Source organism: Pinus tabuliformis, chromosome 5_2 (assembly GCF_031772625.1).
Source record: "Pinus tabuliformis cultivar Carrire ecotype Pingquan chromosome 5_2, CPIR1, whole genome shotgun sequence".
Lineage (NCBI taxonomy): Eukaryota > Viridiplantae > Streptophyta > Pinopsida > Pinales > Pinaceae > Pinus > Pinus tabuliformis.
The window spans coordinates 24331202-24349772 of NC_142306.1; the positions used below are offsets into that span (position 1 = coordinate 24331202).

General features: G+C 44.2%; 2 non-coding genes and 1 pseudogene across 2 annotated transcripts; all 3 read left to right on the top strand.

Moving 5' to 3' along the window:
* Window positions 1-10754: 10754 nt before the first annotated feature.
* On the top strand, window positions 10755-11469 carry LOC149157439 (18S ribosomal RNA; annotated as a pseudogene; the record flags this gene model as incomplete).
* A 2663-nt stretch (window positions 11470-14132) lies between these two features.
* On the top strand, window positions 14133-14286 carry LOC149157440 (5.8S ribosomal RNA). Its single transcript, XR_016262102.1, has one exon. It is a non-coding gene; the product is annotated as a 5.8S ribosomal RNA (ribosomal RNA).
* Window positions 14287-14533: 247 nt separating this feature from the next.
* Window positions 14534-17832, top strand: LOC149157441 (25S ribosomal RNA). The gene has a single exon (XR_016262129.1). It is a non-coding gene; the product is annotated as a 25S ribosomal RNA (ribosomal RNA).
* Window positions 17833-18571: the final 739 nt, after the last annotated feature.

Here is an 18571-nt window from a genome sequence, read left to right on the forward strand (position 1 = left end):
ATGCATTTGAAAACGATTTTTCATCTATCTTTACCGCTGAATATGTCAAAGACGCTCAGGATCCAACGAAACATTCTGATTCAGAGCTGAATTTAGGGAATATTTCTCGTACTATTCCCATTGATATTTCAGTGAAGCCCGGAATCGAGGAGAACATTCATATAGGTGCCGCATGTACTGAAGAAGAAATCCAAACTTACAAGGCCCTATTCCAAGAATTCCGCGACGTGTTTGCCTGGTCTTACGAGGAAATGCCGGGAATTGATCCTGCCATTGTTGTTCATGAAATCAAAACCTACCCGGATGCTAAACCCATTCGGCAACGGTTGCGTCAGATTCACCCTCGAAAAGCGGCTGCGATTAAAGCAGAAGTCGAAAAGCTGTTGAAAGCAGGTTTCATTTATCCGATCCCGTTAACGGATTGGGTATCGAATATTGTTCCCGTCAATAAAAAACAAGGAACAATAAGAATCTGTATCGACTATAGGGATATCAATCGAGCTTGTCCAAAAGACAACTATCCTACGCCTTATATCGATCAAATAATTGATGATTGTGCCGGAAGTGAGATGTTTTCCTTCATGGATGGTTTCTCAGGCTATAATCAAATCAATATTCTACCTGCCGATCAACCAAAAACGGCATTCATTTGTCCATGGGGGACATTTGCTTATTGCAAATTACCTTTTGGGCTTAAGAACGCCGGCGCTACTTTTCAACGGGCAATGTCTTATGCATTTCATGACATCAAGCACATTGTGCAACCCTATCTCGATGATTTGCCTGCTCATTCTTTACAACGAGCTGATCACCTTGTCCACCTACGAGCAATCTTTATGAGGTGTAGGCATTATCGAATTCGGTTGAATCCCCACAAGTGTGTTTTCTGTATAGAAACAGGTCGATTGCTGGGATTTGTTGTTTCAAAAGCCGGCATTCGCGTCGATCCCTCGAAAGTCGAGGCTATCATCAAATTGCCTCCTCCTTCGAGTTTGCGCCAACTCCAAAGTTTGCAAGGGAAAGCAAACTTTTTACGCCGATTCATCCCAAACTACGCCGAGGTCACTAAAGGTTTTACACGGTTGTTGAAACAGAACGCACAATTCTTTTGGGACGAGATTGCCCAACAATCTTTTGATGCACTGAAACACGCGTTGACCCATGCACCGTTATTGCATCCTCCCAACTACAACCAGGACTACTTCTTATACCTCGCAGCTTCGCATTCCACCATTGGAATGGTGTTAGTTCAAGAAGATGAATTCAAAGCAGAGCATGTGATATATTATCTTAGTAGAACCTTAAATCCCACTGAGTTAAAATATTCGCATGTGGAGAAATTGGCCCTGGCAGCCGTTCAAGCTGTCCAGCGTTTTCGTCACTACATTCTTCTCCGCAAGACTACAGTTATTTCGGATTGCAACCCTATGATTTATATTTTGACAAAACAACTGCTAGGGGGCAAGTACTCTAAATGGATTGTTATCCTGCAAGAGTTCGACTTGGAGTTCGAGAAGTCCAAGTCTAAGAAATCTTTAGTTTTTGCGGAATTGATGTGTGATTTCCCGAGTGCTGACACAGAGACTGTGGCAGAGGAGTCCATTGTGGACGAATCTTTGTTTCTTATTAGCACTTTAGATCCGTGGTATGGGGATATAATCATCTATCTCCAAACCCAAACCTTTCGGCCTGAAGCTTCCAAGGAAGACCGTCGAAAAATTCGGTTTCGATCCCAGCAATACAGAATTATTGGAGATACACTTTATCGCCGGGGGGCAGACTTAGTTTTTCGACGTTGTTTAACTCACGAAGAGGCTGAGAGAGTTTTGAATGATTGTCACTCTGGAGCATGTGGCGGTCATATGTCTGGGTATGCCACAGCTCAGAAGGTGTTGCGCGCTGGCTATTTCTGGCCGTCTATGTTTAAAGATTGTATCCTTGCCGTCAGAACATGCCACAACTGTCAAGTGTTTGATCGAAAGATGCGCGCTCCACCTGCTCCTCTCCACCCTATAATTGCCGCTGGTCCATTCGCCAAATGGGGCATTGACTTTATTACTTGTAACCCTCACTCGGCCGGGGGGCATGCGTATATCATCCTTGCGGTTGATTATTTTACAAAATGGGCCGAGGCGATGCCTACATTCGACGCAAGCGGCAAGACAGCTGCAGTTTTCGTATTCAATCATATCATAACTAGGTTTGGTGTCCCACAAGCAATCATTACTGACCATGGGAGCCATTTTCGAAACGTCATGATGACTGAGCTTACAAGCCAGCTTGGTTTGCGCCACGATAGCTCTACTCCTTATTATCCGCAAGCCAACGGTTTGGTTGAGTCAATCAACAAAGTTCTAGTCATCATGATTCGACGGATCATTGGTATCCATCGAACGAATTGGCATAACATGTTATTTTCGGCGCTATGGGCATATCGAACTTCAGTGAAAAATTCAACAGGTTTCACCCCTTTCCAGCTAGTTTATGGCTTAGAAGCTGTGTTACCTATTGAATGCGAAATCCCATCACTTCAAATGGCTGTCGAATTACTTCCAGCTACTTCCGAAGAGGAGAAACGGTTATTATACTTGGCTAAATTAGATGAGACTCGACGTGACGCTACTTTAGCTATCGAGACTCACGCGAAACGAATGAAAGCTCAGTACGATAAAAATGTAACCCCTCGAAGTTTTTCGGAAGGAGACCTAGTACTATTATATGATCAAGCTAACGATAAGCTAGGTGCCGGAAAATTCGTTCCCATGTGGCATGGGCCCTACATTGTAAAGCGAAAGCTAGCAAAAGGGGCTTATGAGTTAGTTGATTTTGATGGGGACTCTTTGGGTAAACCCAGAAATGGACTTTACCTAAAGAGGTATTATGCTTAAAATGATGGGTATGGAGAAATTTTTAGATAGGTTAGATTTCCTTTCTAGCTAGCAAGTGTGTTAGTTTAGTCAGTGTGCTTAGCTTAGCGAGTGTGGTTTTTCGTCATTATTCTGGCTTATCTTGGTTTTACTCTTGATATTGTAGATGTCGACGCCTCTCCAAACATACATTGGATTTGCTGATGGTGCTTGTCGTAATACACGGAATATCTCTTCCGCAGCTTGGGTTATCTATTCGCCCTCTGACGAGTTAGTTTCTATGCATGGGGTAAGCCTCGGTCAAACAACGAATAACATTGCAGAATACAGCGCAGTGGTTGAATTATTATCCGAATCTATTTCATTTGGAATTCGACGTTTGATAGTGAGGTTAGATTCTGAACTTGTTGTATTACAGCTTAATAGAGTTTATGCCATTAGAAATCCTGTGTTATTAAGGTTGTTTTTGAGAGTGCGTCTCTTGGAACGTGAATTTGATTACATTGAATATCAACATATTCCAAGGTCTTTGAATACATTAGCAGATGCAATTGCTTCTCGAATGTTGGACAGACATTTACGATAATCATGCAAGTAAATTTAAAAACATTTCATCACATATGTTAAACAAGATAAGCCGGTAATAGTGATATATATAGATAGAAGTGTGTCAAAAAAATATATACATCGTCTTCGATCATAGGTTTAAAACACCTTATGATCGGCAAAATGATAGTACAAAAAGTCAAAAATGTCACATGTGACTACAAAAGTGACTAGTCAATCACTGGTGGTGCTCTCTGTACGACACCACTGCGCGGGCTACCTTACGCAAAAATCTCCTAAACGGTCCAGGGACCGCGACTACGAAGCGCTGAAGCCTGATAGGAATGTCGTCCATAGTAGTCTCAGGTATATCTGCCGTGAGACGCTCTAGATCATGCTCCAACTCAGCTAGTACTTCTGCTGTCGCATCCTGTGGGGCCGGTACCGGTGCAGCTGGATGTAGTCTATCATAAGGCCGGAGGTTGGCTGGACGCTGTGGACCAACATCTGCATTTTGAAAGATTTACTATTAGTTTTGAGACGATATATATAAAAAATACAAAAAATACATAACTAGAAAACTTGTGAAAATAAAAAGTACCTCTGTCGTCCCATTGTTCTCCCTGTGGAAGAACCATGTCCGGATCACCTCTGAAATCCATTCCGGCATACGGAAAGTCCTGTATCACAAAAAGTTGGCCCTCTAACCAGTCAAAATAACTATCTGAGAATCGAACTACTGTCGCGCCCTCGTCAGGATGCCGGGCCATCACCGCAACCCATCGTATCAGCTTTGGCTGCTGGGGACCCAAGATATCAACAGTGAGTTGCTGAGGGATCAGCATTGGAATTCTCTCCAAGGCAAAGCTCACGACTATAGGCCCATATCCAAAAGTCTTTAGTCGTCCGTTCTTTGCCTTGGTCAGTTGGCTCTTCATATGAGCCGACACAGCTTCACACCAGTTGAAAATGGTGCCTTGGTAACAGTCAATTGCCATCCGCATTTGGGATCCGGAAGCAATGTGTAAAGCGGCCGCGCCGCAAATTCTGGTAACCGTGAACGCTATGACTTTGAGTTCCGGTAGAGTGATGTGTTTTATCTCTATGCCTTTTGAATGGTGAGCCCCAGGTGTGCACCAATTCTCGCGGAGACTATCAAGGGATTGGCCACCCGGCCTAGTCCCCGCAAGACTGAGTTGCTCACCTCTGTTTGGCAAGCCAGTGAGAAAGTATACATCCGAGGGCTCTATCTCGAGCTGGTGCCCTCCTATGTAAAAGCATTGTTCTTGTACGTTCCATCGCTCAACCAGCCATTCCAAGAATCTTACCTGGCCCCTCATGCCCGGTATGGTCCAATATTTGTATAATCCGCATGCTCTTAGGGCATCCAGGGAAGGTTGATGATTTATTGCAGCTTCATCTTCCTCTACATGCTCTCTTTCTCTCCAGTCTAACATGATTAATGCCCTGCATATCAAAAATAGCAATTAGAAATTGATTTGGGAATTTTTGGTGGTTTTTTGAGAGAGTTGGGGTTTTGAAATGCGCGTTTCTCGGAGGACGCACCCCGGCTTTGTAGCACAGGGCGCTCGGACGCAGCTGGCCTGAAGGCGGGCTGCGTCTTCCGACCGTTTTCCCGTATGAGAAAAAGTCGGGGGACGCAGGTCACCCGAAGGGCACCTGCGTCCGCCGAGAGGCGCATTCCAAAACCAAAACCCCCCAAAAAATGAAACTAAAACCTAAAAATTGATTCTAAACGGATAGAAATGCAGAGTAGGATGTGTAAAATACCTGGATGAGACGGCGTTCGATTCCGACGGTCAGATTTTCCGCAGCAACCACGGGAAGTTTCTTGTCAAAAGCTCCTTTTTCAACCTCAACAGTGAAACGGTAAAAATGACATGGTAAAAGGTCTTTTTATAGGTTTTTTGGATGAATTAGTTCATTTTTTACCATGAAAAGATGTTTTTGAATGTATTTTTGCCTATTTTAAACAGGTATGAGTAATGTGTTACTTTTGTGCAGGACAAAGGGATTTCGAGGGAAATTGTAATTTTTCACAAACAAAAATATCAGAGTCATCTTTTAAGCCCTTTTCTGACTCCTAAAACATGAAAAGATCGCCGAGTGTTTCTTTTTCACTCGTTAAAACGGAATTAAAAGACGGTCCCCTTTTAGCTCTTTTCTGACCGCAAAATCAGGAAAAGATTGCCGGGTTTTTGTCGTTTCGAACTCGATAAGGAAATAAAACGACGTGTCCTTGATCGCTTTTTACTTTTCAGGTTAACGACACTATTATGAAAGTACTCCTTGGTCGCAAGATCAAGCGGTTCCCCCAGGTATTATTTTATACTTTTTCGGGCTTGAGGGACACAAATATACGAAAAAGTTCAACGTGGAGTCTCCTTTAGTTTTTTCAGACTCTCTAAAATTGAAAAACGCCGAGTTTCTCCTATACTGGGCTCGTTAAACTTTTACAGTAGAGGGCCTGTTCAATTACAAACAGGAACGAACCACTCCTTCCTAGGGTTCGAATTTAAACTAGGTTGGACTCGTCCGAAGGATGAGCTTATAATCAAGCATATGTTATCCTCCTCAAGCTTGTTAAAAATAAAGAGGTACTTGCCAGAAATGGTGGGGGAAAAGAGAGAAGAATGAACCTGTTTGTCACCTTTAGTCTCAGAAGAAACTTTATTACCACTCTTGAACACGACACTTTTCATTCACCTGGGTTGGGAAATCTTTTACCTCACAGTTGACCAAATCACTTTGAAAGTCTTTAACCGGGTTCCAGGGGTTAACTTTGAGTTATACGTCACCAAGCCATCTGTTGTGTCGTTATGTGTTCAAGAGGTCTGCAAGCAAAAACTTTCATCTGCAAAATACTTGTCATCCATTTGACCATCCCTGAGTCAGTCCTTACAGCAACATTTCTTCAACTTGAACAATGATTTCGTGTTGCGGGCTTGCCTGCAACGGGTCGCTTTCTATCGACATCGACACATTATCTAGAAAGATGACTTAGGAATCGACAGTACCTTGAAGTCTGCATGCATCAATGGCAGGTTTCTCGCCTTTGACGTCAGTTTACATCATTGACTTTCGATCAGAGGATTCCATGAAGTGTTCGACATCAAAACATCTATTCACATTTCACGGGTTGTGCTTGGTACTTTGAGAACCATTGACATTACTGGTGGTTTCTCTCACGCTTGTTAACAGTTTACATCATTGACTGGTAATCAAGTGGTTTCTACCATGTTCGACATCGAATCATTTAATCACATGGCTAGAATCGTACCAATTTGGGAAGTAGAAGTGAAGACCCTGGATCTAGTTTCTACCATCCAGGCTGCGAGGAGTTTTGTATTCATTATCTATGTAGGCTAATCATAAACAGATGGCTGCGTCCATACTGTGTCTACAAAAGTCTATAAAAATGATGTACTGCAAGATCATTCCTGTATCAGAATAGTTAGTCCATTAGTTAAAGTTTTGAATCTGAGTATGGGAATGCCTACCTCAGTGATGATATAATCTTATCCATGTATTTTGTGTTGAAAATTGCAGGTTCCAACCAGGCCATCCACAAGGCAATCCTTGAAATGATAAAGCGCTTCACCCTTCCTAGAATTATAAAACCCTACTCTATTCCAGGCTTCGCACTTTAGGGGGCAATCTGTTACACTAAAAAATGTCACCTTGACTACTTACAGTTAGTATGGCTCAAATCAACAGTCATGCTACCCTCTTAGGCAAGTCTCATGCCTCTGTTATCCATCTCAAACTCAAAGAAGAGAGAAAGTCTTGCAAAAACTATGTTTATCTCTGGGGTCGCAGGTTCTCTCTAGCCTTACCTGCGGGGACGCTGACCTTGTTCACAAAATATGCGTCCATGGACGCTCTGTATGTTAAGGGACAGGTGCGTCCCTCTGTAAAAGGCAAAATGCGCGAGTTTTATCTTGAAAAAGTTACTTGTGGTTACTTCTAGAACATTCTAGAGGTCGGTTTGATGAAATGGATGTGCCTCCAGTTGGTTCATGTATCTCTATTAAGGGGGAACTTATCCCATCAATAAGGGAGCTATCCCACCCAAAGAGGGGGATGATCCCATTGATAGTGGACCTGAATAACCTCTTTACAGCACTATAAATAAAGGCATTGAGCCAGAAGGAGAAGAGGTTGGAGCTATACATTTTCTTTGGGTAAATGCTGCAGGATTTAGGTCTTCCATTAGAGCCCTTGTGAGGAGAGATTGTCTTCACTTGATTCTACTTGGGAGAGGGTGAGCTTTGTCAAAGTAGAGGAAAACCCTTGATGGACCCTGGGAGGAACTTGCACAACACCAAGGCCAGGTTGTAAGAGTTTCTTTGTTTCGTTATTAATACAAACTGGTTTATTTTTCTCAATAGCTTGTGTTAATGAGTTATTTCATGTGTTCCTTGGTCTGCATGTTGAATATATGTTTTATTATATGAAATGCAAGTGCTTGGTAATTGTTTGATTGTTTGTGGTTGCAGGAATTGACTTGAAGGAGGAGCTCATCCGGATCGTCAAGAACGGACTTCAACAACAGCGTTTTGGAATAAGGTAAGCCTAAACACTTGTAGTTTTCATGTTGTAAAAGGTGTATTTAGAGAAAGATCACTCCATTTTGTCTTGTTTGTCATTAGAATGTCTTAGACTTCTAGGAAGGTCAGTCGTGTCCGCACCCTTGACAGATTCCGTGTGACAGGTTGGCACTTGGAGAGAGGCGTTCCCACCCATCAATCAGCGTAGAAGGAAGCTAAGGGCAGGAACGACGGATGGACTGGGACTATCTATATGGTATGGATCTATTTTCCAGCAACATGCATTTGCCTTAACTAGAAACCCAATACTCACTCACTTAATAATCATTTCGAGCGATATAATGAGAGCTTGCCTTTCTATTGATTTTTCCAAGGATTGAAATGAAAACAGCCCCTCCCGGGTGCTTGTCGGGTGCTTGGAGTGAGTGTTTGAATGGTAGGAAAGGTTCATTTATGACTTAGGAGAAAGGGACAGGGGTTTTGAGTACCCACTCCCATTCCACCAAATAAGTGACTCCGCTTAAAGACTTCTAGTAGGCTTATACTGCTCTTATTATTCTCAACCCTCCCTAACAGGTAGGTGGGCGGGCAGGGGTGACGATCAATAACCAGAGAAAGACGATTGTTTCTTCATTTATGTCAGTTTGTATATAATGGTAATTGAGTGAGTAGTTCGTTGTACACAAAACAATTAGTGAAATCTCTACCCACCCTCTTCAATGCAATTTAAGCTTAGACCCCCGCCCTAGATGAGAATAACTACCATACATCCATAGCTCGAAGTGCTTATAGATGGTATACATGTATGAAGTGAGGTCCATCTGGGTACTAGCTTCAAGGGGGTAACAAGGCAACAATAGCCGATGAAAGAAAGAAAAGTAGGGTGGGCTTGGAGTAGCCTACTGGGTGTACAACAGGGCATGTTGATCCCCGTAATGAGAAATAGGTAGAGCATATAAGTATCCTCTGCCTACTTTTGTTATTTCTGAGGCAGATGGGAAGCGTCTATCTATAAGGATATCTGGTTCTAATGTGATAATGTCCGAAATTTCTCAATAGGCATCTGATACCTATCAATAGCTTTATCAATATGTTATAGGTAAACCGACACATTCACGGGTTTTCCATCACGATCTGCTACTGAGGCTATTGGTTTTTCAACTAGAGGTTATGAAATTGGCTATCGAACTGCCACTCTAGCTCCTCTTACTACTGCCGCCTCTGTTCTAACCTATGCTCCTACCTTTGCTCTTGGTGCATCTTGATCTACATTTTATGCTACCTCTACCATTTTACTACCTACCTTTTTTTGCATTGCATCAATCTTGGGCTAGAAATGGTTTGAATGCTGGCTTTGATTCTGATGCTATTCAAGGTTAGACTTGGTCTGTGATTGGATATGGCTAGGGAGATGAAATTATATAAGGAATAGGAAGGGATGTGGGCTCTGCCTTCGCTAGCTCCGTCCTATCTTTCTTTGCCCCTAATACTATGCTATTTTCTACCTTTGTTTTTTTAGTCTCCACTGGTGGGGAGGCTTGCCCTTACCTTTGCTTGCTTGGCGGGCGTACCACGATGGGGGAATACCTTGGATGGGTTGCTATGCCTTTGTTTGGCACTTTGCTACTGGTTCAGGTGAGGGTAGTGGGTAAGCTACAGGTTCCTCATATATGTCGATAAGTATCTCCTATGCCTATGCATAGCTTCTGCCTTTACACTTAGAATTGATGCTATAGAGTTATTCCATCAGAGTTATTCCATTGATCCGGGTCCAGTTGACTAAGTTTATGACGCAGAAGGCCATAGGACATTACATAAATCATATAGCAAAGGTGGAAGATGATAGCAGGGCTTATTATATATACATGTAGCACCCCCGGTTTACCATCATTAACAAGAATGCCCGGATGCGCCCATCATGTAGAAGTCCAACCTATTCAAGGGGTAACGTAAGGTGAAGGTTAAGGGGAAAGGGAAAAGGAAAGCCCCTTCAACTAAGGTTCATCAAGAGCTCACATGGGATGAGGCTATTCATCGCTAATAAATAGATGACTATGTCTTGACTAGTGTTGATCCGATGGCATTTCCCTGTCTTCATTGGTTAAGTATGGGTAATAGTAGTGCTTCTATGCTTCATTGTAACAAGCCCGTGTTGAGAAATTTTCCTCGACTAGCACTTATATAATTCTCTCCTGCCTTGATCGACCTACGGATAGTCTTGTTTTCCTGTTATTCATCGTACTAAGTTTTATTCATCGTACCTAATCTCTATTCGAGCAGACCCACTTGCATATCCCGTATATTCAGATTATATATAAGACCTAGAGCTAGAAGCTTACCAGGTTTTTCTTTATCTGGTCAAATAAGCATTCCCACCAGCTATAGCACATATATATGTTTGAAGTCCATAGCAGCCAGTTTCATAGCTCGTTCTAGCCAAATTCAGACCCATAGATGTTTGGGCAACGGGTTCCAGTGGCTGCCTGGGCTCTTAGGGTTTATTGACCACCTATAGCTGTTGTTGCTACCTTTGCCCCTGATGGCTCGGATGAACGCTTTGCTTCAGGAAGGGTGTAGAAACTGCTGCTACCCTTATAAATGGAATTGGTAGGAATGCTCGCTCAAATGGAATCGGAACTGTTATTCGCTCTTTATCTGGAAGTGTAACTCAAATGGATGCCATGAACCCTGAAATTTGTCGAGATGCTGCTACCTTTCATCAAATGGAGTCAAAATAATCAATTTGGTGCAGAAGACAGTCTTATAGTCATATCCCCGGTGATCATCAAGATGGGGAGTATGGTCACAAGGCTGAAACTTAAAGGAATTGATGGAAGGGCACCACTAGGAGTGGAACCTGCAGCTTAGTTTGACTCAACACGGGGAAACTCACCAGGTCCAGACATAGTAAGGATTGATAGATTGAGAGCTCTTTCTTGATTCTATGGGTGGTGGTGCATGGCTGTTCTTAGTTGGTGGAGCGATTTCTCTATTTAATTTTGATAATGAATGAGACCTCAGCCTTCTAACTGGCTACGCGGAGGTTCCCCTTTGCGGCCAACATCTTAGAGGGTCTATGGACATTTAAGCCATGGAAGTTTGAGGCAATAATAGGTTTGTGATGCCCTTAGATGTTTTGGGCTGCATGCAAGCTACACTGATGTAGCCAATGAGGTTTTCTTCCTGGTTTGATAGGATCAGGAAATCTTCTCAAATTGAATCATGATGGGGATAGACGATTGCAATTATTGGTATTCAACGAGGAATTCCTAGTAAGCACGACTCGTGTTGACTATGTCCCTGCCCTTTGTACACACCGCCCGTCGGTCCTACCGATGGAATGATCTAGTGAAGTGTTTTCGAATTGCGTCGATGATGGTGGTTCGCCACCATCCACGTCATGAGAAATTCATTGAACCTTATCATTTAGAGGAAGGAGAAGTTGTAACAAGGTTACTGTAGGTGAACCTGTGGTAGGATCATTGATATCAGGGGTTTTCTTTTCTGGTTTGGGTTGGTTGGGTTTCGATTGCAATGTGGGACTGTGAAGTGTGTCTCTAGGGGAGCGGGTTTGGTGTTTGGTGGGAACATTGTTGGTTGCTTGTCTTGAGGTAACGCTTGTTTTTTCATGTGTGTGCTTGCAAGCCATGCTTGTGCTTGTCCCACCCATCCTTTGTTTTTCTTTCCCCCAATGTGTTTCTGTAGGGGGTTCGAAAGCTTGTTTCTTGGGAGCCTTTCTGATGATCTATTCGCTGGGCATGGTTGCTGCAGTTGAGGTGCTTGGGAAATATGATGGATAAATTTAGACTCCTTCGTAGTGACAGTGCTCGATATTTTTTTTGTTGGAAGGCATGGGCCAAGGGTGTGGGGCTGAGCTTTTTTGCTGGTGGTTGGGTCGAGGGAGTGGTTGTGTGCACGCCTGGTAGCTCAAACCTTCTGTGAGGGGAAATTGTTGGGGTGGGGTCAGTATGGGATGGATGAAGAGTGGTTAAAACTATTGGACTAGCCACCCTAGTCCTCCTGATAATTCCTCGATATGCCCTCATGGAAGGATTGGGTGTCTAGGTAATGAAAAACCCCTCCCTCAGTCTGAGCTCCATCGAGATTGCAATTTTGCCCGCCAATGGGCAGAGGGTGGAAATGTTATCTTATGCCTTTGCCATCGAGGGAATTCCTTGTCCTCTCATGAGCCACTCCCCTTCTAAGGAAAAAAGAAGTAGCAGGTTGTGTCCTTTTTCCTCCCTTCGGATTGTGGGTTTTTTGTGGGACTTGGCCATTTCTTTGTTTCGTGGTGTGTGCTTTGTGGATGTCCCTCTATTTATTTGCCTTGCACCATTGATGTATTTGTGGCCCGTGGCTTTCTCCAGCATTGAGTGTCTTCCTGTGACAACTCCTGTTTGGAGTTTGATTCTTGACCCCCGTTGACTTTCTCGCTGGAAAGGCTTTTGGGTGTTTTGTACTCGGAGGGGTGCAATAGCGGGGTGGGTTTGTTATTAGTAGTCTATTTGTCATTTGAAGCCTTGTGCTGGGTTGGGGGGTTGTTTACCTCTCACTAATATGCTCTAGACATTGGTCTCATTGTGGCCCTTGTCTTTTCTAGTGGTCAAGTTTAGGTTGTGATTTATTTTCTTGGTTGTTTGATTGTTGTTTTTTATGCTGTAAGCTAGAGAGGGTGTTGTGTTGTAATGTATGTGGGAGGGTGTGAAGAGGTGGGATGCTTTTTGATTGGGTGCCTTGTTTGATTTCTTTTTGGTTTGTGGACATCTACTTGACGTGTTATTGATATTCTCTCTTTTCTTGGGATCTTTGTTTCTTTGGTGTTTTATTCTTCCCTTCTTCCTTTTGGCACTAGCTTTTGTGGAGAAGAGGTGTGATTATTGTGGATTGGTGTTCAGGAAGGATGAAAATCAATGCAAGTTCCTAGGGTGGCCACCCTAGTCCTTCTTGATCGCTGTCCCCTACAGTTACCCCAATTTTTGCGAAGGCACGGGGTTTGGAAAGCTTGTTCTCTATTTGAGCCTCCCCTTGTGAGCCGATAGCCACGTTTGATATCTCTTGCTTTCATGTTATTCTCTTCCCTTCTTGCTTTTGGCCCCTAGCTTTGCGGAGAAAAGGTGGGATTGTTGTGGATTGACGTTCAAGAAGGATGACAAGCAGTGCGAGTTCTGGGGGTGGCCACCCTGGTCCTTCTCGATAGTCTTCCCCTATAGTTCCTCCCATTTTGTGAAGGCATGGGGTTGGGGAAGCTTGTTCTCTGCATGAGCCTCCTATTGTGAGACAGTAGACAAATTTGATATCTCTCTTTATCAAATGTTGTTTTCTTCCCTTCTTCCTTTTGGCCCCTAGCTTTATGGAGAAAAGGTGGGATTGTTGTGGATTGGTGTTTAGGAAGGACAAAACGTAGTGCGAGCCCCCAGGGTGGCCACCCTAGACCTTCTCAATAATCATCCCCTAGAGTTCCTCCCTTTTTTCCAAGGCACAAGGTTGGGGAATCTTGTTCTCTGTTTGAATCCTCCCCTTGTGAGCCAACAGGCACGTTGATATCCCTTTCTTTCATGTTGTTTTCTTCCCTACTTTCTTCTGGCCCCTAGCTTTATGGACAAAAGCTGGGATTGTTGTGGATTGGTGTTTGAGAAGGACAAAAAGTAGTGTGAGTTCCCGGAGTTGCCACCCTAGTCCTTCTCGATGCCGTCCCCTTCAATTCCCCCCTTTTTGCGAAGGCCTGGGGCTTGGGAGGCTTGTGCTTTTTTCGAGCCTCCCCTTGTGAGCTGGTAGCCACGTTTGATCTCTATTTTTTTCACCTTGTTTTCTTACGTTCTTCTTTTCTGTCCCTAGCTTTATGGAGAAGAGGGGGAATTGTTGTGGACTGGTGTTTGGGAAGGATTAAAAACAGTGTGAGCTCCCGAGGTGGCCACCCTAGTCCTTCTCGATTGCTATTCCATGCATTTCCCCCCGTTTTGCAAGGGCATGGGGCTTGAGGAGATTGTTCTCTATTTGAGCCTCCTCGTATGAGGGGGGTAGACACCTTGGTTTCTCTTTCTTTCATGCATTTTTCTTCCTTTCCTCCTTTTGGCCCTTAGCCTTAAATTTGTTGTGGGGGGTGCCCCTATTTAGTGTTGTGGTGGATTTTTTGGTAATACGTGGAAATGACTCTCAACAATGGATATCTCAGCTCTTGTTACAATGAAGAACATAGAGAAATGTGAGAGTTAGTGTGAATTGCAGAATCCCATGAATCATCGAGTTTTTTACCATAATTTGCGCCCGAGGCCTCGGTCAAGGGCATGTCTGTCTGGGCATCACATCCCATTCAAGCACACTCCCTACAATATGTTACGGTGTAGCAGAGCTGGTTTTCTATGCCCAATGCGGTGCGGTTGGCTGAAATACCTCAAGCAATGTTTCTTGGTGTGCATCAACGAGCAGTGATCTTGTCCCCTTAGATGGGCAGTTGGCGTTAGTTGATATAGGCTTTGTGTGACATTGCTTAAACTTGCTTTGATCTCTCTTGTCCTCCCATCAGGTAGGACAGATTTAGCTCCAAATTTGTGACCTCAACCTAGGTGAGAACACCTGCTTAGTTTAAGCATATAATTAAGTAAAGGAAAAGAAACTTACAAGAATTCCCCTAGTAGTGGCAAGCGAACTGGGAAGAGCCCAGCATGAAAATTTGGCGGCAGCGTCATCTGAATTGTAGTCTGTAGAAGCATCCTAAATGGCGGACCCAGGCCAAGTCCCTTGGCAGGTAGCACCTCAGAGGGTGATAGCCCCATTGGGCCAAGATCTTGCTGCATCATGAGGTGTTGTCAGCAAGTCAGGTTGCTTGGGATTGCGACCCTAATTTGGTGGTAAATTTTTTCCAAGGCTAAATACAGGTGAGATACTGATAGCGAACAAGTACCGTGAGGGAAAAATGAAAATGACTTTGAAAAGAGAGTTAAAGAGTGCTTGAAATTGCTGGGATGGAAGTGGATGGAGGCTGTCGATGCATCTCAGTCGGATGTGGAACGACTCAGGCTAGTCCACCGCTTGACTTGAGGTGAAAACCAACACGGGCTGCCGCATCGTCACAAGCACGGGTGGATTACTGCTTATCGGTTTGCTGTTGCAATGGTCGAGGAATGAAGCATGCACCCATGTGGCGAGCCATGTGCACCTGCACACTCGTGGTTTTGGTTGGCAGGCTTTCCATTCAAGCCGTTTTGAAACACGGACCAAGGAGTCTAACATGTGTGCAAGTTGACGGCTTTGAAAACCTACGAGGTGCAAGGAAGCTGACAAGCGAGATGCCCTCTTTGGGGTGGTTCATCGTCAACTGACCTTGAGCTGATGCAAAGGGTTCGAGTGCGAGAACACCTATTGGGACCCAAAAGATGGTGAACTATGCCTGAGTAGAGTGAAGCCAGACGAAACTCTAGTGGAGGCTTGTAGTAATACTGATGTGTAAATCATTTGTCTGACTTGGGTATAGGGGCGAAAGACTAATCGAACCATCTAGTAGCAGGTTTCCTCTGAAGTTCCCTCAGGATAGCTAGAGCTCATGCGTGAGTTTTATCGGGTAAAGCAAATGATTAGAGGCATCAGGGGCATAATTCCCTCAACCTATTCTCAAAATTTAAATAGGTAAGAGGGTGCAGCTGCTCGATTGAGCCATGCCATGGAATCAAGAGCTCCAAGTGGGCCATTTTTGGTAAGCAGAACTGGCGATGCGGGATGAACGAGAATTCAAGTTACGGTACTAAATTGCACACTAACCTAGATCCCACAAAGGGTGTTGGTTGATTAAGACAGCAAGATGGGGGTCATGGAAGTCGAAATCCGATAAGGAGTTTGTAACAACTCACCTTCCAAATCTACTAGCCCCGAAAATGGATGGCGCTGAAGCGTGCAACCTATACTCGACCGTTAGAGCAACTTCCTGGCTCCAATGAGTAGGAGGATGTGGCCATCGTTGAGAAACCTCTGGCGCGAGCTAGGGTGGATCGGCCCTCGGTGCAGATCTTGGAGGTAGTAGCAAATATTCGAATGAGAACTTTGAAGACTGAAGTTGGGAAAGGTTCCATGTGAACAACACTTGGAAATGGATTAGTCGATCTAAGAGATGGGTAAGCCTTGTATCAAGGGTGCACTCTGCATGAGCATCGAAAGGGAATCAGGTTAATATTCTTGAACCAGGACATGGCAATGAGCAACAACATTAGGAAATCCAGAGACATCATCAGGGGCCCTAGGAAGAGTTATATTTTCTTTTTAACAGCTTACCCACCCTGGAATCGGTTCACCCAGAGATAGGGTCCAGCAGCTAGAAGAGCACTACACGTCTTGTGGTGTCTGGTGCGCCCTTGATGACCCTTGAAAATCTGGAGGACCAAGTATTATTCATGCCCAGTCGCACTCATAACCGCATCAGGTCTCCAAGGTGAACAACCTCTAGTCAATAGAACAATGTAGGTAAGGGAAGTTGGAAAAATGGATCCGTAACTTCGAGAAAAGGATTGGGTCTAAGGGTTGGGCATAAGGGTCTGTACCCTCAACTCGTGGGCTGTCAGCAGTCTACCCCAGCTACTCTCACGGCGAGGGTGGGCATTCGCGTGCCAATTGGGCTATGGGCGTAGAATGCCCCCTACCAGGGGCTTTTCCCTAGGCATCGAACAGTCGACTCAAAATTGGTACAAACAAGGGGAATCTAACTATTTAGTTAAAACAAAGCATTGAAATGGTCCTTGTGGATGCTGACGCAATATGATTTCTGCTTAGTGCTCTGAATGTCAAAGTGAAGAAATTCAACCAAGCGTGGGTAAACAACGGGAGTAACTATGACTCTTTTAAGGTAGCCAAATGCCTCGTCATCTAATTGGTGACGTGCACGAATGGATTAACAAGATTCCCACTATCCCTATCTACTATCTAGAAAAACCACAACCAAGGGAACGAGCTTGGTAGAATCGGCGGGGAAAGAAGACCCTGTTGAGCTTGACTCTAGTCTGACTTTGTGAAATGACTTGAGAGGTGTAGAATAAGTGGGGGCCATTTTTGGTGCAAGTGAAATACCACTACATTTAATGTTGTTTTACTTATTCCATCAGGTAGAGATGGGGCACTGGCCCTTTTTTTGGCCTTAAGGCACATTTCAGCGGGTCAATCCGAGTGAAAGACATTGTCAGGTGGGAAGTTTCGCTGGGGTGGCACATTTGTTAAAATATAATGCAGGTGTTCTAAGATGAGCTCAATGAGAACATAAATTTCATGTGGAACAAAAGGGTAAAAGGTCATTTTATTTTGATTTTCAGTACGAATACAAACCATGAAAGCATGGATTATCAATCCTTTAGATTTTTAGAATTTGAAGCTAGAGGTGTCAGAAAAGTTACCACAGAGATAACTGTCTTGTGGCAGCCAAGCGTTCATAGCGACATTGCTTTCTGATCCTTTGATGGTGGCACTTCCTATCATTGTGAAGTAGAATTCATGAAGTGTTGGATTGTTCACCCACCAATAGGGAACATGAGTTGGGTTTAGACCGTCGTGAGATAGGTTAGTTTTACCATACTGATGAAACGCACCACAATATTAATTCAACTTAGTACGAGAGGAATCGTTGATTCACACAATTGGTCATTGTGCTTGGTTGAAAAGCTAGTGGCACGAAGCTGCTGTGTGCCAGATTATGACTGAATGCCTCTAAGTCAGAATCCATGCTAGAAGCGATGCATGTCACTCTTCCTCCAGATAATAATTTTCTATTACTTGGGGGCAGGAAATCTGGTGTTTCCACGCCACGACGGAAAATGTGCCGAATCACGGGAAAATTGGGGTTTCCATGTCATGCTCTGGCACCCAAAATTTTTGGGTTTCCATGTCGCGCCCCAGTGCCCAAAATTTGAGGTTTCCACGTTGCGAGTAAAAAGGTGCCCAAGCATGGGAAAAATTGGGGTTTCCATGTCGCGCCCTGGCACCCAAAATTTGGGGTTTCCACCTGGCAACCTAAAATTTTGGGCTTCTACCCACCTAACACCTAAAATTTGGGGCTTCTACCCAATGCAAAAAAATTTTGGGTTTCCATGTCACACCAAAAATTTGGGGTTTCCATGTCACGCCCAAAATTTTGGATTTCCACCCAGTGCCTAAGATTTGGGGCTTCTGCCCAGCGCAAAAAATTTGGGCTTTCCATGTCACGCCCAAAATTTTGGGTTTCTAAGTGGTGCCCAACATGCAAACCTAGGGAAACTTGGGGTTTCCATGTCACGACATGACCGAAACCGGTGGCGCCCAAGCCTGTGGAAACTTGGGGTTTCCATGTCATGCCCTAGCACCTAAGCCTGGGAAACATGGGATTTCCATGTCACGCAATGACCGAAACCAGTGACGCCAAAGCCTAGGGAAACTTGGGGTTTCCATGTCAAGCCTTAGTGCTCGAGCCTAGGAAACCTGGGGTTTCCATGTCGTGCCACAGCCGAAACCGATAGCACCCAAGTCTGGGGAAACTTGGGGTTTCCATGTCCCTCCCTTGATGGAACTCTGAGTTTCCACATTTTACGACACGATGGAAATGCTAGGTTTTCAACAATGCCCCATCGCGGGGAACTT